At 41.8% G+C, this 22,050-nt stretch overlaps 1 long non-coding RNA gene across 1 annotated transcript; it reads left to right on the top strand.

Annotated features, from left to right (window-relative positions):
• The first annotated feature begins 3,323 nt into the window (after positions 1 to 3,323).
• Positions 3,324 to 5,697, top strand: LOC143723221 (uncharacterized). Its single transcript, XR_013197070.1, has 3 exons — positions 3,324 to 4,512; positions 4,722 to 5,053; positions 5,258 to 5,697. It is a non-coding gene; the product is annotated as an uncharacterized LOC143723221 (long non-coding RNA).
• Positions 5,698 to 22,050: the final 16,353 nt, after the last annotated feature.

Genomic DNA, 22,050 nt, shown 5'->3' with positions numbered 1-22,050 from the left:
TGCATAACTGACAAATCCTAAAAAAACTCTTTCTGGTAATTTGACCTCATCAAAAACCAACATAATTGAAAGACTGTCCGTTTTCTCATTATTTCTGAAACATTTTAAGCGTCTTACTTCCTTAACTGCTGCCACTTTTACATTTCTTTTGATCGTCTCATCTGAAACATCCAAAGGAATTCCAGATATTACACCTCTAATCCAATTTCTCTCTTCTGGAATGAAGCATTCTACTTTATGTCCGATCATTGATATAATTCCCAGAGCTTCTTTTTGTTGACTACTATCTTTACAAAATAACAACAGTCTTCCATCCTTCAAAGTTTTTACATTCTCTACAATCCCTACACTTTCTTTGATTGCTTTTGTAAGTCTCAAAGGGTTGATGTTACTCACAGAGTCGGAAGCAAACTTTATCATTACTTTAAACACCTTCTTCTGTCCTTGACCCAGTTGACTTCCCTTGTCACTTTCCGAGTCTGAAATTAACTCACGGCATTTCTTCCTTTTCTTAGTTTTAACTACGTTCCATCCTAAACTTGAATTTCCCCCACTATCTTCCTCAATCCTATCATCCTCCATTTCCGGATCGCTTCCGGAATCTCCGTCAGATCCTACCATCCGTACACCAATCACAATCCAGCTGTTTGCCAACCGTCCGCCTCCACCTGACTACGTCTCTCCTTCTCCTTCGCTAGCTTCACCTGCTGCTGTCTGATCGAGATCCACTAACTCTCCTGACTGCTTTGCCGGACAAAATGGCGGATGGCGGTTATGATTGGTCAGATCGCCTGTCAATCAAACTCCCTGCTAGGGTGAATTGAAAAACTTCACAGGTGAACATCATTCAACATGTTGGTTATGATGACTGACATTTTTATGCACAAACTGTTTTTTTTTTGTGCATAAACAAAATGCACAAACAATTTCTGCACAAACAAACCCCCCCCCAAAAAATTTTTGGCCTAAAAAATGCATGACATCGCTTAGAGCACCTTTAAAGGGATAGTTCACCCAAAAATGAAAATTATGTCAGTAATTACTCACCCTCATGTTGTTCCAACCCCGTAAGACATTCGTTCATCTTCGGAACACAAATTAAGATATTTTTAAATCTGAGAGCTGGATCACTCCATGGGCTTCTAAGGGATTGAAACTTGTTCCCCGAAAAGTTATTAAAGACATCTTTAAAATAGTCCAAGTGACTACAGTGGCTCAATCTTAAGTTTATCAAAGGACGAGAATACTTTTTTGTGCGCAAAACCCCGCAAAAATAGCGGGCCTCTAGTTAACGTAGTGTGATAGCATAGAGCTACGTCACACATAGGCTCACTATTGGCTGACGCTGGTCATGTGTGTGATGCGTGTTACGTACAACAACAGAAGCGCTACGCTATTACACTAGTGAACTGACTCGAGGCCCAAAGAGAAGGAAATTAATAGTTGAAATAAAGTCGTTATTTTTGTTTGTTTTTCGCACAAAAAGTATTCTCGCCAATTGAGAAACTTAAGAGTGAGCCACTGTAGTCACTTGGACTATTTTAACAATGTCTTTAATAACTTTTCGGGGAACACGTTTCAATCCCTTAGAAGCCTATGGAGGAGTGATCCAGCTCTCAGATTTAATCAAAAATATCTTAATTTGTGTTCCGAAGATGAACGAGGGTCTTACGGGGTTGGAACAACATGAGGGTGAGTAAATACTGACATAATTTTCATTTTTTGGGTGAACTATCCCTTTAAGGAAAACCAAATTAATTTTAAAGGGTTTGTTAATGTCCATATTAAAAGAACAGGCTCGTTTGAAGTAGAAAAGAGCAACTAGAGCCTCATATTGTAAAATATGAGCATAGTTGCAGATTTGTTTGTGGAGTAAACTGGAAGAAAACCAAATCAGTCAGTAGCCTAATGTAAATATTTTGTCATGTCCTATTCATTTTAAGCAATTTGACTCGGACTATATATATATATGACATAGGCAACAGGTTAAAGTATATTTTAAACTACCCTTGTTGACTTAACAAAAACAGTGTGCAGAAATAGTCTACTTAAGCAGCCTGTAGGTGTCAGTCTTGAGCAATCCATTTTGACGTGAAATATTGCGCGTCCCCTTCCCGAAGTGCCCTTCAAGGGTGCAAAAACATTGTTTAGATTGGAATTCCTCCATACTGTAAACTACGCTGAAAAAAATGTTATCTACTTTACTGGTGATGAATTCTTCCTTTAGAGACTGTTATTAATTTTAGACTGGTTGAATAAAAAAAAACTTTGTTAAAGAGTTATAAGCCATGAACCAAGCCATCCAGCTTTACAACATTACAAACTTTGATTTGAAGCAAAAAAGAAAATCAAACAAAATGACAAGTTACGAGTACTTAATGGCTTTAGAGAGGGAAAAACTACAATACCTTGAATAATTGCAAACAGCATAATCGAATTAAAACCGAAAGGGTCTCATGTATAAATGTTGATTATATCTATTTACAAAATTAAAATACAAACATTTAAGTATTTTGAGTCAAGAGAAATCCATGAGAAATCCATTACTTTAAACAACAAGCCCAAAACGCTAATAATAAGTGGATATGGCTAGGGCTGTCAAGATTCCTCGATTAAAGTCGCGATAATATTTAATTGGTCAGAATAGCAGATACCAAAAGGGGTGTGAGTCGTGTTCCGTACACACATGAAATAATAATTTAGGGGACTCACTCCCGTTGTCGCTCCTGAAACTTTGCAGTGTGCACGTGGCCCTTGAAACCTTGAAGCTTGATTTTTGCAACTCTACAATTTGTTTCATCAATTGTGTTCTTGATTCATCAGCATGGAGCAGCGTCGCCTGAGAAGAACCAGGGCTCTTCCCACACACCTGAGGGAATTGTTGATTGATGGCGTCTCTTAAATTCAAGACTCCTGTGAACTTTCACAGCTGGCAGCTGTAATCGAGTTAGATCACACTTACAGCTGTATCTCTGCCAAAGCTCAAAGACCCACAGGATTGGAAGAGCAATACTTAAAGAACACTGCTGTCCTTCCTGACATCCGTCCAGCGGTCTCTCCAGTGGACGTGTGTCAGCAGAAAGAGTCTGTCTCCATCCATGGCTACAGCGTACAGGCCTACCAGGACATCTGATCTACCGCTCTGTGGTGGAGCCCATGATGAAGACACGCAGTGGTCAGCGGCGTCCCTACAGTCTTAAACTAGGACTGAAGATCAAGCAGCGGGAGGGAGACACTCAACTGCCCTTCACTGGTGGAGGCAGAGTATCCTGATGGACGTGTCCTGATCACCGAGAGCTTCTCCACAACCAGCAGAAGCTTCGGTCCTCAAATCCACGTGGACATCAGTAAAGAGCCCCTGCCTGAGGAACCCCGAAGAAAGAAGCCCAGACAACGAGTCATCACTGGCCTGTCACGATTATTAAACAACCGTTTGATTGGGATTGATTGATTGATTTTAGATAACCGCAATTATTGCCCAGTATTAGAAGACACAAGGGGGCGCTGTAGTACCTGCAACACACCTACTTCCACCAGTCTCGGTTTGCACGGATTACACTGAGCAATTACACTCGTTAATTTCAAAATATATTGCCTTGTCAATTTATGGATCATTTTGAGTCATAGAAGCGCAATTATTCAACAAAGATGGATTTAATTTTGCTGAAAAAAGCTGAAAATGACAGCACCGATCTGGGCACATTTTGGTTTTACACCGGATCATGATAAAGACATTGACGGCCGAAAGACATTGACATGGCAGTGTGCCGAATTTCTAGCAATTTGCACCAAAGATCTTAGGAATCACCTGAAGACACATCACCCCACAGAGTTCGCCAAAGTTTTGAAGTCATCCACTCATACTTACAGTCAGGTGACAATAGCGCAGGCCTTCGAATGTGCAACAAAATATAAACGCGACAGTATCAAATGGCACACATGACAGACAGTGTAACGAGACACATTGCTAAGGAAATGTAGCCTTTTAATACTGTGGAAAAAACAGTATTTAAAGAAATTCTCCAAAACTTTGACAAGCAATATTCCAAAACAGCAATCCCGAATTTATACAGAGAAATGAAGTATGAAATTCTGAAGGATTTGAAAGAAATAGATTTTTATTCAGCCAAAACAGACATGCGGTCCAGTGCAAATATGACTGTGTACATGAGCTTAACAGTACAGGGTCTAGAAACAAGATACTCCTCACAGAACCAAACTGCTGATACACTTTCAGAAACTCTTAAGAGCATTTTATCAGATTGGGCATTAGATAAGAAAAAAAAAATATGCCACTGATAATGGTGCTAATATTGTGGCTGCAGTGGGCAAACTTGGCTGGCCATGGCTAAATTGCTTCGGCCATAATCTCCACAAATGCCTAGCACGTAAGAAGTGCTAGTACTTTGCTGGAATCTGGAAAACACTTTCAGTATGAGCTGGATAAAAAGAAGAGACCTGAAACAGGTACAGACGGAGGCCAACATTCCTCAGCATAATTTAGTTGAGTGTGTGAGTGAATTATTTTTTTGAAGTATTTTTATTTTGTGTATTATTGATAACTAATCATGTAAATTAATATTTTTATAAATATATTATAATAATCCTCAAACCATCTTTCTACTTGTATTATAATCTCAAATTTGTATCTGAAACTATAATGTCAGATTTATTTGTTTATGCAGTTATGTGCAGTAACAAACATGTCATATTTCCTCCAGGATGTTTCTACACGATAGGGTACGAAACAAAAATTCTGGAGCAGATATCTGAAATCAGACTTGTCGTGATTGATGACAGACAACATGGGCACCCAAACTCGACCTTGTCCTTGTGACATAAATCTTACAATACATATCCAGAAAAAAAGGTGTGCTGTACCTGATGAATAGTATAGCCCAGCTCCACTTCAAGAGCTCCTAAAAAAAGGCCAACATTCTTAACCCAAGATACAGTGACCACTTTTGAGAAACTGAAATTATAGATGACACCAAAGACCAGCTTTTAAAAGAGATGATGGAGATGGCAGAGGAAGGACACAAAGTTGAAGAAGGTGGGAAGTACACTGTAAGATATTTGGTCAGATAACGTAACAGTGATCTTCATTCTGCTATCTAAATGAATGGTTTCGTTCAGAGTATATATATATATGACAGTCAACATGACTGCGTAAGATTACACTAACAAAAGTAATTTTTAAGGGTTATATTAGGTAGACATCCTGCTTAAGGTAACAGTTGCCCTTCACTTTTTACAGTGTCTGATAGAGCTGTGTGGCAGATAATGATGTCTACAACACCTCTTGCACCTCCTCCAAAAAAGAAGAGACTGATCTGCTGCAGGACAGAAGAGGTCAATCTTCTACATGTGGCTTACCAAAAAGAACGGATGCTGAACTGTTACGGTACCCACAGGAAGAGGCACTTGATACTCCGGCAGGCCCTTTAATGTGGTGGCGGGACAATGATTCCAGGTTTCCTTTAGTTGGCAAGAAATGTGCATTTGTGCAACAAGTACTGCTTTGGAAGGAATGTTCAGTACAGCTGGCAATATTGTGACCTGCTAGATGTTCTCTTAAGCCAGAGAAAGTCAACATGCTATTGTTTCTTTCCCATAATCTACCAAGCAATTAAGGAGCAGGATTGGTTTTGTTTGTTTTATGGCCTGTTATATTATGGTAGTTTATTGTGACATATTTTTTTCTGTTATTTACAAAACTTAAACATTTCTGAGATATGTTTATTTATGACTTTATTTGGGAATGAGACATTTACTGTTTTTTTATGTTATGGTCACTTATTGTGATTGTTTCTGTTATTTTTATTCACATTTGTTCTTTAAATTAATAAAAAAAATCTGAAAGATGCCTATTTTTCCTTGAATACATTGCTTGAATATTTAAAGTTGTTAAGTGCAATAATCTGTTATTGCAAGGGACAACTTGCAAATAATTCAATAATCTGTATAACAATTAATCGGCATAATCGTTAAAGCCCTAAAAGTGACAATGTATCACCAATACCCTAAAACAAAGTACCATATATTTACCATTTATTAATATTTATAGATTAATATGCAAGTTTCAGTTTGTAGAGTAAAATTTATTTTCTGGAGTAAGTCTTTTGACTTTCTACTTATGAGCATAGAGATGCCTAGTAGAAAAGGCTCTTGCTTCAGTAATAGTCTTTAACATGCACTTTTAACGTAGCTGATGCTGTGCGCTCCGCTGAGGGACCAAACATGCAGATTCCACAGGTTGGGGTTGGAAAGCCAGATTGAACCCCTTGCCTGAGAGAGGAGGTCCTTTCTCCGCTGGAGCTGTTAACATCCCCACCGGTCCTTGAGTGGCCAATTCAGCGCAACTAACGGCACTGTCTCTATCTATCTCTCTTCCCTTTTGTTGCATAGCACCTGATGCAAAATCTTCACTGGCATTAACTTGTACATGCCTGCTTTCGGTCAGCAGTGGGTTAGGGAATCCACTCCCAGTGTGAGGTGGACAGTGAGCGTTCTCTCCCGAACATGTTCCAAACCATTTTTACTGTCAGAGGGTATAGTCTCTGTTCTCCTAGGACTACTCCTCTTGACAGTATGTCCGCCCCGCAGTTCCAACGGCCAGGGACCTGGACAGCTCGAATAGACAGATGTTGATCTGCCCACAGCAGAAGGCTCTTTTCGAGCTTCAGCAGGGGACGCATGTTGATACCTCTTTGGTTATTATCTATGCCACCACTGCCATGTTGTGTAAGAGAACATGGTGGTGACGAATCTGAGTGTAGAACACTCGAGAGCTAGTTGAACTATTTATAAATGTATGCCAGACCATCTCTATGTCCTTCTAGACACCTTAAAAAAATAGTCTGCCATCAGAAAGGGCTCTCCAGCCCATGCTCTGCATCCGCTGTGACAGTTTAGCGTCTGCTCACATGTCCATTTGTCACGCCCAGTTCGTACATGGTTGTAATTTTTTCTAAGGTCCATAACATCCAGGCATTTTTGAGTGACCAGGATGCTCAGCAGACATGCATGAAAAGGGACACAGTCTATAAGCCAGAGCTGAAGCGGCCGCATAATAAAGCAGGCCTAGCCAACATACTGTCGCAGCTGCAGCTATCAGACTAATTTGAACATTGTGTGTGAATTCATTATGGTCTGCGAGCACCTCCTTTGAGAGGTGTTTTTTTTCTGTTTCTTTTGATCCAATGTACCAAATAAGCTTCCATAATCTTGGCAAGTTTATGGCACCGCAGTGAGGGCAACTTGTGCTCTCGAGGGTGGCTACTGCGTGGACACGGCCCAGAAAGAAGACGCAGGTGTCATGCCTGCCCGGGAGCTCAATGGTACCCGCACAGGCGCTGCTAAACTTTCTTGATGTAATCTTCGAAGTTCTCGTTGGAACGCTCAATGGGAAGCATCGCCTGCTGTTGGTGCTGAATCAACAGTGAGAAAAGCTTATTTTCCTTCTCAAGGAGTAAGATTGTGACCCAATTTTGCTCAGCTTCGCTTTATATAGGGAACGAGTGAACCCCTGTTTCGCATGCTTGAACAATGGCATTATTCAATGAGGCTTCAGTATTGGTGTAACTGCAGCCTGGAGATCTCCATATGGGGGTGGGAACTGCAAAATAGAGAGTGGTTTTCTCTAATTGGCAGATAGGCACATGATATGCATGCATGATTTTTTCCACCAATCCAGTTCAGCGCAAACTCCGCCCCACAGCCGATTTTTACAGTGCTGATTTCCTACACAAGGCTACAACAAATTCTAACCCCTAAACCTACCCTACACCTGACCCTAAACATAAACTGAAATAGACTGCATGGCAGTGTTAATAAGATTATGCAATATGAGATCACAGAGCTGGGCAGATCCGTAACTCCCTAACCGACCGGACAATGGGAGCTTTTTAGTTGCACTCAGCGTAACTATGCCCTCCTTCCCTGCGTATCTTGTGCCCCAGGACACCCCAGTTGCTTATAAACTTTCCCACGTGCTGTGCTGATGGCTTGCTGGAGGTCATGGATATATACACTAGATGTCGGCTTGGCTACGGCAGTTCATTGGAACGAATGCGTCAATAGAGCCGCCATCATGGAACAGGGGAGCCCCTCTTTAATGCATCAGCGTCAATGTAGGAAAAGGTCTAACGGAAATAAAATCACCATAAATCGTCATGAATGAGATTTTCTAGTTGTTTTGGTTCATTCCAACGGTCAGACATGTATTTATCATGAGTCCAGAGAATTTTTTTTAATTTATTTTTTATTTCACATTCTTGCGAAATGCAATCCCTTGCTGTCTGGTTTGTTCGTGTGAACATCCATACGCAGCACAAAAGTCCAGCATCATCCATGAATTCAGCGTTTCCTTGCTACTTCCTATGACAAGACCCCTGTTCCAAGATGGCGGCGGTTTTGACGCATACTTAGAACCCCAAGGCGACATCTGGTGTATATGTCTATCTTCTTCTTCTTCTACGCCTTTTCAGCACTCAGCTGGTGAGTCCGACGTGGGCTCCAATACGTTCACCTAGTTCTCTCCAAATATTTCTGTCCCGTTCCACAATTAATGCCTGGTGTAAACTCATACTTGTCCGATATTCGATCGATCTTATTCATGTGGTCTTCGGTTTTCCTTGTTTTCGTTTACCATCTACTTTTCCTTGTAGTACCGTCCTCTCTATACGGTCTTCATTCACTCTCAGCACATGTCCTAGCCACCTATGCTGCCTCTCATGTACTACTTGTACAATCGTTTGATGGCACCCCGTACGCTGTCGTATTATCTCGTTACGGATTTTGTCTAATCTGCTAACCCTGAGTATCTTCCTTAGGGCAGCCTTTTCGAATACAAGGAGTTTTTTCTCTTCCACTTTTTTAAGCGTCCAAGTTTCACAGCGGTATAGTGCTATTGGCTGGATCAGTGCTTTATACAAGCGCATCTTGGTATGTATGCTGATTCCTCTGCCTTTCCATGTCTTTTGGAGGTCGCCCATTGAACAGAGCACTATCGTAGTTCTGATGCGAATATCTTGCATACAGTCTCCATTTGCAGCTATTGTTGCTCCCAGGTACTTGAAGGTCTTTACTTCCATGAGCGGTTCTCCTCTCAGCAAGACGTGTTGTTGTTCAATTACCTCGCCTTCTTTAGGTGTTGATCTTACCAGCATCCATTCAGTCTTTGTATTGTGGATCTCTTGTCCCAACCTGGTGCTCTCCTCGTTTACGCGGTCGATTAATACTTGGCTATTTTGCAGAGTTTCAGCTATAAGACCAATGTCGTCGGCAAATCTTAAGTTGCTGAGCTGCCTTTCGCCGACACTGGCTTCGTTATTTTCCATGTGTTGTCTATCTAGGGCAAGTCTCATGATGTGTTCCAAATACAGGTTGAATAGATCTGGTGACATTATGCAACCCTGTCTAACCCCGACTGTTTGTTTAAACCATTCCGTTGTATCATGGACCACGATTACTGTGCTCTCGGCTCGTTTATATAGGTCTTCCAACAAACCCATCAGCTTTGGTTGCAAACCGTAGTGATGCAAGATCGCCCAAAGCGCTTCATGCCACACTCTATCGAATGCTTTCTTGAAATCAATGAGGATCATGTACAGTTCGCCATTTTGCAATATGGTATATTTTTCTGCCAATAACCTTAGTGAGAATATTTGCTCGATTGTACCACGACTTGGCCTAAAGCCGGCTTGTTCCTCTGACATCAGCCTTCGATACGCGATACCGAATTAGGTCCCCTTCTATACGATCGACTCAGGGTGCTTTGCGTTGTTTAAGATTGTCGATTGCCACTCCCACCTCCGACTCTAAAATATCTGGCTCTGTGTCATTATGTAAACTCGAGGGCCAGAGTTCATCGAGCACACTTTTATCCACTGACACATTCTCGTTGTACAGGTCCTTACAATACCTATGCCACCTAGACTTGATATCATTTTCACTCGAGAGCAGCTTGCCTGTCTCATCTTTGACATTTGCGCTCCGGACTTTGAGTGCCAGACTGCCCGAAATCTCTTTTACCTTGCTGAATAGCTTTCGCAAGTCAATTTTTCTACTGGCTGATTCGAGTTCTGCGCACTGCCGCTGTGTCCATTCTTGGCAACATCTACCTAGGCCCATTTTTAAGTCTTTAGATAATTGTTTGTACTTGGGTTTTAGACTTGGATTGGCATTCAGCTGTGCCTTCACCTCTCTTCTTTGGTCAGTGAGCAACAATACCTCTTCACTAATCCATGTTTTTTTCTTCTTCCTTACGTACCCAATTGTTTCTTTCGCTGCTTCTTGGATGTTAGAGTTTACTACATCTAGTGCTTTGTCCACATCTTCTGGTAGGTTCTCAAGCATGGCGAATCGATTTGCTAAGGCTATCAGATATTCAAGCATCACAGTAGGGTGCTGGATCAGCTTTTCTATGTCGATTATAGCTCTTGTTCCAATGGCCCGATGAACTTGGAACCGTACCTTGATGTTTCTTAAAACTAAGTTGTAATCTGTTGATCCGATCGCTGCACTAGGAAAGCTGCGAGTGTCTGTGAACGAACTTCTCCATTTTTGACCTACCATTACAAAATCGATCATGTTTCTTGCACTGGTAACTTTTCTGTTTTTACAACCAGGTGCTATGGACGATGTTTTCTCGGGTGCTGCCCATGTCCACTTCCGTGTATCTTTGAGTTCAAACCATGTGTTCATAATACATAATACGTTCACCTCTTTCGTTTTCTTCACCGTATCCATGATGGCCTATAACTCCCTTCCACGTTTCAAAGTCTTTCCCAACTTTTGCATTGAAGTCTCCCATCACGATGCGTATATCGTTTTTTCCTGCTTTATTGAATCCAGTCTGGAGTGCAGCATAAAATGTTTCCAATTCGTCGTCAGTGCTCGTACTTGTCGGAGCATATACTTGTACGATGGTAGTATCGTGGCCTTGAGCGTGGAAACGCACCAAAATTACTCTTGCTGAGATTGGATGAAATTCAATCAAGCATTTCGCAGCATTTTTTGATAGCAAAATGCCTACTCCTCCTTGCCGTCTGTCGTTGTCACCAAAGAACAGGAGCTTGCAACCCTCATGCTCAACTGTCCCGTGACCTTTCCTTCGTACTTCAGACAAGCCGATAACTTCCCACTTAAAACGCTCAAGTTCCTTTATGAGCAGTTCAAAGGCTCCAACCTTCCAGAGTGTTCGGACGTTCCACGTACCGATTGTCACTTTGTGTTTGGCAGTTAAAAGCCATTACATTTTTTCAGTAGCCTTGTCACGTGTGTCTCCCAGGGAATTTGAGACATTTTGACCGTCGCCCCTAGTAACCATTTGGCGTCTCCGCTCGCGCCCTAGTGGTCCCAACGCTGGCGTGCGCATCACTTGTTTGTTTAGAACTAGTTTCATTGTTGGTTTCTTGGGGTTAAATTTGCATGCGACTTCCCAGATCTCCCATGCATTGCATGGTGCCGTTGTCTTTGTAAGGTTCATCCGCCTTTGCCGAATATTTATACTCATGCAGGACTCTCATGCAGTCCGCCCGTGCGCTCATTTGCTCAATCCAAAGACCATTGGCGGGAGATAAACTCCAGTCAGATTGCCACTGGCCATGAGCTCTGTGACAATTGGCTGAAGCCAGAGCCAATGGTGAAAGTCTCTGCACGTGGAGATTCCGCGCCATTTTTGAGGGTTCTGCCCACTTTAGGAGTTCACGCCCTATTTTGGGGATCTCTGGTCTGCAGTTACCGTAATTCCTCAAATAAAAACCGGTAGTCAATTAAACGCCGGGCCTCTGATAGTGGCCGGGGGGGGGGGGGGGTCAACACAGACAAATAAAAGGCCGGTCTCAAATTAAGGCCGGGGAAAATTTAGTGTTGATAGGTAATCTCCTGTGCCTTATAATGACATAACGTAACATACTCATTTTCCACTAGATATTTTCCTCTACATGTCATCATAGATGTCAGCCAGCTCTGACGCGACATAGTTCTGCCAGATTCAAACTGTGCTGTCACGCTGAGCTAAAGACGGACTTTCTTTCAGCGCTTGTCATACCGTATCACAAGTATTCAGTGTTTTTAACCACATCATGTTTATTTTAGGTTTCAGACATTTAAATACATATAATTTATAGAAGAACAATACATTTATAGTTTGTAAAATACACAATAGTGTCTATGGAAGCGGCAATAACAATTTATTCAAATATATTTGCCGAGGTGTATTATTCATATCACAGTGCAAGTATCTTTTAAATTTACTCTGTTCTTCTCCCAGTTCCCCGGCCACTCACTTTAATGTATTTCGTTAGAAACTGATGAATTCACGTGCTGTAATAAATCCAACAGACAGGAATCCCTGAACTGCGGCCCAAACAAACATCTCACGTTACAGATCAAGATCATTTATAACGTTAAAGGTTTTTAAACGACACAAAAAACTCTCTTACATGTATTTGAGAATCGGAGTTTGGAAGTTTAAGCAAGTTAGTTAATATTTAGAAAAAAAGTGCTACATCTGTCATACAGCTCTATTTTGGCTGTGGTGAACGTGAATCACGTGCGTGCGTGCCAAGCATGACGCGTCACCATGGAAACAGGGCAGGCGGGTGGATCGCGATGCAGTCTCAACCATAGACATCATATAGACGGTTTCAACGGCAACAACATAAACAAACGTTACTGCGCATGCGCGCTTTTTGGCCCAAACTTAACTTCCGGTAGAATCGATAACAACAGAGTTCATCTGTAGCAGAGCCGGTCTTTCTACACAATCAAATTACATTAGCTAGCAAGTATGTCCAGTCAGTATTATATGGGACTACCAATAGAAGAAAAGAGCCGTTACTTGGACAAACTTAAATGTGATAACGTTACACTACCAGACCCTTTCAACAAAATTTTGAGGCAAACATTTTTTTCTACAGACCTGTCAGTAGAAAAATATATTTGAATACTTAGTCGAGAAGGAATGTGTGTACACAAGGGAGATGTTCAAGGCATATCGTAGCTTGGATGCCCATAACTATTTTCATTTCGGAAAAGTTAAACAAATTCTAACACACACGGATGGAAATACCTGTATCGTTTACGGGGAAATCGAGGCGGGTCAGACGCTTTCAAAGACCTACTCCGCCTGGATCATTGCGATGAAGTCCGGCGAAATCCAGAGTGGGCATTGCACCTGCATGGCAGGGTAAGTATGGCTGGCTAGCTAACGTTACATTTTACAATAGCATTTAGATACACTTTTTCAATACTTGCATTTATCCCGCTGATAAAATGTCTATCTGGATCTATGCAGCAATGTAGAGGTGTGTAGCCATGTGGGTACGATTTTGGTTGCTGCGGAGCAGTGTGTTCAGGATTGACTCCAGAGTGGCCCATCTGTCACTTCAAAACCAAGTGTTTGGTCACGGGTGACTAAAAGGTGGAGCATTTTAACAATTATTATATTTAATAATTGTATACTAGTCTTTTCAAATATCAGTGTACATTTGGTGGTATTTTGTACAACACTACATATGCCAATTTTCCTTAATAATTATTTTTATTATCATGTATATTTATGTATAATGTACATTTCAAATATCCTTTCAGGCTGATCCACAACCAGTAGCTCAGTGTGATTTCTTGAAACCTGGCAAGAAGAACCCAAAAGGCCCCAGAGGTTACTACAGGCAGATACAGTTAGGGCTGCACTGTCTCGGTCTGAAACATCCTGTCTTGTTATTTGGACCCCAGCACAGCACTTGGAACTTGATGTGCCTTATGACAATGGTTTTGTCTCCAAATACAGTATATGCAAAGGCTACGTAGCTTTTACTTTAAACACATGCTGCCAAAAGTTGTGGATGCATTTGTAGAGGGAAGACTGCAGTTGAGTGACAGCTACATGAAAATAGTCTCAAAAGCAGCTTAATAGTGCTGATCTGAAATCAGGTTTTTCAAGAAAAAAATTTATTTTTCTTAAAGCATAGGTTGTTCCTGCCTTTTTGAGCATGAAGTTTTTTTCACTTTTTACATCAAATACATAAATACATTAAAAACGGAAATCGTAGTCTACAGTACTTTATTCATCAGTCAATAAATCAGTTACTCAATAGTTGTTGGTGTTCATTACTGCATATATAACTTCATTTTATAATTACAATCCATGTGAAACATTGTGATACAAGTGCAACACTACAAATATCAATGCATGTGTTTGGTATTTTAATATATTTAATAATAAAAAAAGTAATCCCATAGGTAAAAGTATCAAATTAAAGGGTTAGTTCACCCAAAAATTCTGTTATTAATTTCTCTCCCTCATTTCGTTCCAAACCTGTAAGACCTTCGATCATCTTCAGAACACATTTTTGATGAAATCCGAGAGCTTTCTGTCCCTCCATTGACAGCCTAAGTAATTAAAAATAGCTTAATTTGTGTTCCAAAGATGAACAGAGGTCTTGCAGGTTTGGAACGACATGAGTGTTTTTATAGGTGAACTATCCCTTTAAGTTGTGGTTTCCCCAGATTTGAAAGTGCTGCACAAACAATTAATATTTTATCTATTGTGCAAAGACTGTTATCATTTCTCCGTTTGACCATACTGACTGGCAGGGTGTTCCGCAGAATTCTGAATGTCTTCAGTTTTCCTATGGCCCTTTCCACGTGGATTCTCACTCGGGACATTTTTCTAGAGTGTGTCACCTCTGTTGTAAACTTCCTGGTCTCATCATTTCTAAACTTTCTCAATATAAAATACTATTGTATTGGAAATCTAAATTAAACATTTAAATAAATTTGTAATCCTACACCTCTAATCCTGTCAATTTTTTTCTTCCCTTTGTAGATGCTGGTACAAGAAGACGAACACATTTGGTGGCAAAATATTCAGGAAAATTGAAGCCTCGATCAGCCATTACATGGTCTCCTTGTTCAAGAAGGTCAATTAACCCTGAATTTTTTGTTATAACCTTGTCACTAGCACGACCACCCCAGACTTTTGATAAAAATGTAATAGCTCCTGTTGGACTAATACCAACAAGGAACTTCACAGTATTATGTGATTTGTAGTGGGAGTATGTGACTGCCCGTGTTTGCAAACTAGTTGGCCTCTCAATGAACACTTCAGTACAGTCTATTATACATCTAACTTGTTGGAAACCTGTAGTCTTGAAGAGGGTGGGGAGATTTCTTCTGATATCTTTCCTGGATGGCCACCGGACAAGGCATTGTAACTCTTTAGCCATTACATCGAGCCATTCATGAAAGATGTTTGAGACAGTTCCACATCTCACTCTGAAGCGAAAAGCGAGGTCTTGATGAGTTAAGCCTAGGCGAAGCTTCATCAGGACCACAAGAAACTGCTCAGGAAGGGTAAGTATGGTTGATAATGCGTTCCATGTTGTTGTCAGGTAAGTGAGGACGGTGAAGAACACAGAAGCAGATGGTAGACCAGTGTAGAAATGAGTGTGCTTGTCATCATTTAAAATAAAATCGGACGGACTGCCAAACATATGATCTTGTAGTCGTTTTTCTTGAGATTCCAGTTTCTTCTCCAGTGAAGCCATTTTTATTTTTAATTCAACATTTTCATTTTGTAGCTGGTCAATATCTGCCATTGACAGATCTGTACCCACAGCAGTGCATCCTTCTTCAGGGTCAGCATGGGTGACCTCTAAGGAAGGTGAATCCATAGACTCAACCACAGATGGTCTCCTCTGGTATCGCTCCAACTTCTGTGAACCATCAATGGTGTTTTTATGAGCGAAAATTTATGGAACATAATCTGGATGGCATGGGTCCACTGATGGCGCACCTAAAATAAAGACAAACAGTGTGTGTTGACAGTATTGCACCTTGCTAAGCATCATACATGCATGATTTGCATAATCCATAACTTTTCTGGTTTCATTTGCATTTCTATGATATTGATTACAACTTATTGATTAAAAAAATATATTAGCAGCCTATTAGTACAATGAAATTAGGTCAAAGTCAAAGTGTTTTAAAGCTGCTTTACAGATAAAATATATCAGTGAAAATGTAGTAAAAGTCCATATTTAGTTCTTCATTTAAAGCTTCATTACAAGAGCTTTATTCAGCATTATTGTATTTATGTCCCCAGGGAACAAGCCTAAGGCGACTGTTATTTGTAAATGTATGTAGGTTATTTGTAAAGCATTGATGGAAAAACATTGTGGCTCTTATGTTTGATAGATATTTAGGTTGCATCCCACAGCACAACAACCTGAGCCCAACTTCAGTCTACAAATCACCTTAATTTTAACTGCGTTTGTAGTCGGCGCCATATTACCGACAAAGAGTATAGAGGTAACGTTACTTTGTTACCGATAAACAAAGAGACTGGAAGTTAACTTCGGGCCAGCACTTAACCCTGGCAACACGCGTGCGTCCGATAAAACCGTCTATAGATAGACGCATAGACATAATAAATACACAGATGCCCTATTGGCCGCTGGAGTGCACGTCAATGGCGCCGCCATATTGCGGAGGGCAACTTTCTCATACTTCTCATAGAGAGAATTGAGAAAAATGCCTGTTTCGTGTGCTGCTTGGGGCTGGACAAATCGCCACACAACTGAAAACTGGTCTCGATGAATTATCTTTCACAAGCAAGACTGAACATTTGTTTCTGGATGTATTTGGTCATGATATAAATAGTAATAGTAACGTTTAAAGGAGAAAGGCCGCGAAATTTAAAAATACTACCGTTATTGTGTCACGAAATGTAGTTTTAATAGTTTTTCAGTCGACAATGTAGTTGTTTAAAGCCGAAATCTGTGGTTTATTTATAAAGATAGCGACTATTTAAAAATTTTATCTGACGTTTTCGGAGTTGTGAGATCCGGGCGCTCAACGAGCGCTCAGCGCTCATGTGCCCGCATGGAACAGCCTTACCTCGGCTAGTGCTTTTGATGTCTGACGCTGGCTCTGATGTCTCTAGTCTAGTGGTTTAACCTGAGATATAATTCGTCTTGTGTAACGTATATCTAATGGGCGATCTTTGGTCTCACAAAAAGAGACAGGGCTGTGATGTGACATTTTATTTTATATAGCCTTTGTAGGAATATTTTAAAATATAAATTATTTGATACATTCTCTTCGTTGTATGTAGGTACTTATGATATTATATAATTATACTATTCATTACAATTTCATTTGCTCTATATTGTTTTTTTTTTATTGACCAAACTATTTACTATCACTTCTCATTTTATCTTATATTTACTATTTGCATTGCACTGTAGTTGTAACATATCATAAAGGATCCAATCAGGTCAATCACAGAAAATGCTTTCCCCACAATAAGAAAACTGTATTTAATTTAATGTGAAAATAAATTATACCTCAGTATTGGGATCTTCACACAATTCTTATCCAAGAATAAAAACCCAGATACATGACAAGCCTGAGCTTTGACAATTCGTTATTAAAAAAAATATATTTTATAAGTCTAACTATCGAGATTTTAAATAACTAGAAATGGAGCTTATTGTACACCACGTACAAACCACTGAAATCGGTTGATAAATGTTTTTTTTTTGTTTGTTTTTTTATCCAGAAAAACCGCAGCTCACCATTTACTTGCATTTGATTACAGTGCAGTCTTGCCCTCAGCAAAATGGCGGACGCGTTGACGTATCGCAGCAACGTTCCAAAGCGGCCAATAGGGCGTCTATGCCTGGAGTCCAGTTGTTTCTATGAATTGCAGCAATCTATTTGCTTCTCTGTTCTGTAGCTTTCGGCAGTCTGTAAAAATATACCTCAGATTTCTTGTCAAATGTAGTTGTACAGTCAATCGCAAAGCTCGTTCCCGTTTTAGATGTGTTTTTTTGTGTTTTTCACGGCATTCACGCTGAAAACCAATGCTGTTGCTCAGTCTTTTTGCCACTCAGTTCGCGTGGCCTCAATCACTCCAGCTGACGGTGACGTCACGCGCATTCCCTCTATTATGTATAGTATATTATGTCTATGGATAGACGCCCTATCGACCGTTACTGCCTATTGGCGCGGACGAGCCGTGGGGCCGCCATCTTAAACCGGTCACCCGCTCCGCTCAGTGTAATCTGTTTGGCAGGTGCAATGAGCTGCCAGCGCATTTAATTAATCATATCTCACTGAATACCGAACTGATTTTCACGTGGTTTTTTTTTGCTGCAAATGTCATACACGCAGCTACGATACAGGACACATTGAATATTTTGGTCACAAAATACAACCAATAGTACGGTAATGTTAAATGTTAAATCTTACTTGTGAAAAGTAATCCCTGAGTAATGGTCCGCCGATTTGAGCAGGAATATGCTGCATAGTGCTCTGGTATCTACTGCTGCTGTATGACCGGTTTAAGATGGCGGCCGCATTTCTTGCACCACAGCGGCCAATCCACAGTATTCCTACGCCCCATGAAGCTTTGCGCGAATTATGGGTGTAACTTCCGTTAAGCTGTAAACAGTCAGTGAAAGGCTCGCTCTATGAACGCAAAAGTGTCACAATGAGATGACATTACTCTACTCACCCTTCAACCATCGAACATTGAAGGGAAATTTAAAAGTGTAAAAGCATCAACAAGGCACTTTCAACAGACCAAATAACCCTAAAAGCGCGAGTCTTTGGTTAAATTAAAAAAATGATGTTACCTTAATCAAAAATGTTCATTAACGTGATACTATTTCAAAGTAATTTCCGTCATTTTGACAGATTATAAATTGCATTTAACTGTGAAAACAAACCTGGAAAGAGACGTGAGGAATTTGAGGAGAATAACGAGAGATTCTTCATGCATTTGTTACCTTCCTCAGCTTTCTTACACTCCGAACCGTAGTTGAGAGCGAGCTGACATCAACATAATAACTCGGCTCGTTGCAGGTAACTTGCGTCTAGTGGTCCGGGCTAACAGAGCTGAAACACACGCAGTGAGGCGTCGGTTGATTGCAACAATGAACTCGGCTTTATTATCACTCACAGCGGTACACATTCACGGGCATACAAGGCACTTTTCTTGCTAGCAGTCAACTGGAGCATAGCCTGCATCACTATTATGTTCGCACCGTAAACTCAAGACTGAATTCACTCCGCCTTCGCTATACTTTTCTTTTTGTTTACACTCCCATCATCCACCTGCCCCACTACGTCACACATACGCATATTTCCCCACAAACCTTAAAGGGGAAGTAGAGATGACAACACTACCCCCACTCTGGAGAATGATTAAACCTTTAACATATCTCCACCATCATTACCCTGTACACAGGCCTAAACATGACACTTATACATTCCCTGAGAAAAATGTGACCATTAGTTTAACCACTAAACTCCACGTTAGCGTAAAGTTACTCTAGATTGCAGGATTTTGAGTGCAAAAATAGGGCAAAATATTCTGTTAAACAAATTAACAAACTTTTTTATTCTTTACATCATTATTTTTCACACCCATACTCAATAAAGTGCTTAGCAGTAAACATACCCAGGATGCTATAACAAAACTATGCAGCCTACTAGTATCCAAATTATCGACTGTTGATAATAAACAATTATATTTAACCCATACCAACTTCACATTTTAAGCTCTACATAGTCAAATTACTTTGGTAATAATACAATACTGGAACTCTTTTGGTTTGACAATCCAGGAACTCTTTTGGTTTGAGAATACAGGAACTCTTTTGGTTTGAGGAGGGCAGCGATCCGCCTACACCCAACCTCAAACAGATACGCTCAGTGAACAATCCAATCACCAAACATGTCAGGAGCTCTGCGGACCCTCCGTGGTCGACGCAGAGGGGTGGAGTTCAAAACAGGGCGAGTAGCTTGTCCCCTGGCCTCATGCAGGGTCCCAGCTTCATCCAGTGAAGGCCCAGCAGTGTGGCAAGGAAGCTGGCTGCTGCTCGGTGAAACTGCCAATGATGGTGGTAAAGAGAAAAGACCTGGAAGGGACCCCACCAAAGGGTCTTCAGTCTCTGGTGATGTACCCTGAAGGTCAAGGGGACTGATATCAATTTCCGAAGAGCTGGTGTCTGACAACAGGGGTAGTGCCTCCACTGGTGTCCACATTTCAGCCTCTTGAAAAACCCAGTTGTTGTCCAGTGTTGTCCTGGAGTGGTACGCTTTAAGTTTGTCGTGATGAACGTCTTTCATCTTCGTTCTCGGGCCCCTTTTTATTCTATAGACCAAATAAAGTGCGAAATAAACTTTCGCACTTTATTCTTTACTCTTTTGTTCCTTTAACCAAGAACCATACTGCATCACCGACTTTGTGTTGGACTCTGCAAACATTTTTGTCGTACTGTCGTCTGGCACGCTCAACAGATTTTCCCAGTGCCTCCCGGGCCAACTGGTGAGATAGCTCGAGCCGTTCCCTTAGCTGTACAACATAGGACGACGGGGTAGTAGCGTTGCCTGTGTCAGGTGGCAGCCCAGCAACAAGATCCACCGGCTCTGTAATTTCCCGTCCGAACAACATCATGTTAGGCTTCAGGCCCGTGGAGCTGTGTTTGGTTGCACGGTAAGCCATGACCGCATAGGGGGTCATAATGTCCCAATCCCAATGACATCGTTCTGCTGTGGTGGCTAGGATTTTCTGCAGGGTGGCATTGAAACGCTCTACTTGGCCATCTGACTGAGGGCGAAATGGCGTGGTCCGTGTCTTGTCGATTCCCAGCAGCACACACATGCCCCGGAACACAGCTGACTCGAAATTGGTACCTTGGTCACTGTGTAAGCACTGTGGAGCTCCGTACCTACACACCCATTCGGAAACAATCTTTTCAGCCACTGTCGTTGCTTGTTCGTTGGGAACAGGATAGGCTTCCACCCATTTGCTGAAGTAGTCCTGTACCACTATTATGTAGCGGTTACGCCTTTCGGTTTCATTTAATGGTCCCATTAAATCAACTGCGATCCGTTCGAAGGGGGCACCAACTCGCACTGTGCCCATGGTGGCTTGAGGTGTTTTCTTAGGACGGGCTTTAGCAGCACAGCTGGTGCAAGTGCGACACCACAGAGTGACGTCATCCCTCATATTGTACCAGTAGCACCAGGCCTTGAGACGTGCAAGGGTCCTTTCTCCTCCAAAATGGCCACCGACTGGGCCATCGTGCAATTGTTCTATCACTGAGGTGCGGTACTCTTGAGGCAGCAGGATCTGTGGATAGAATACCCTTCCATCCGTGCAGTAAAATTTCCTTAGCAAAACTCCATCTTTCTGGTAGAGCCTTTTTCACTGCGACCAGTAGGCTTTGGTGGCAGGGCTATAGGGTGCGATGTCAACCCAGGGTGGCCTACACCTCCCCTCGTCCATCCACTTCTTCACTGGTGCTATACCTGGGTCAGCTTCTTGTGCACTTATTAACTGCTCTCGGGTCCAACCACCGAACAGTTTAACTTGGCCTGGCTCACTCACCCTGTAGACATTTGCACGAAATGAAGAGCCAGCTTGATTGTCACTAGAAGCGTCCACTACCCCCACTGGAGGTTGCTCTGCAGGAGATTCCCCAGCATCCTCTGAAACTGGACTCTCGGCCATGTTGCACTGAATCCCTTTGTGCTGGGGCTGGTTACTGAGGCTAGGCCCTGGTACTGTGCATGGGCACGACGTCCCGCAGGGTCTTCTGGAGAGCGCATCCGCATTTTGGTGTTGTCTCCCTGGACGATGAATCACCTGGAAGTCGTACTCTGCCAGTTTTCCCAGCCAGCGAGCGAGTTGGCCCTCAGGCTCCCTCATCCGAGTCAACCAGCGTAGGCTGCTGTGGTCAGTTCGTATGATGAATGATCTCCCTAGCAGGTACTGCCGGAAATGAGAGGTGAACTCAACAACTGCCAGAAGTTCTCGTCTGGTGGTGCAGTAGTTTTGCTCAGTGGCTGACAATCTCCTACTCCCATAGGCGAGTACTCTCTCCTCACCCTCTTGCACTTGGGAGAGGACTGCTCCAATCCCGCAATCACTGGCGTCCGTGTCGAGGAGCAACTGGCCACTGTCGAGAGGATAACCCAACACGGGTGCTGACGTCAGCCGGCCCTTCAGCTGTTCAAACGCCTCCT

This window comes from Siphateles boraxobius, unplaced genomic scaffold (assembly GCF_051911475.1).
Source record: "Siphateles boraxobius isolate OS27281-9 unplaced genomic scaffold, OSU_SipBor_1 7, whole genome shotgun sequence".
In the NCBI taxonomy this organism is placed as follows: Eukaryota; Metazoa; Chordata; class Actinopteri; order Cypriniformes; family Leuciscidae; genus Siphateles; species Siphateles boraxobius.
The sequence above is the reverse complement of the archived record's forward strand: the minus strand, read 5'-3'. Positions and strand labels throughout refer to the sequence as shown.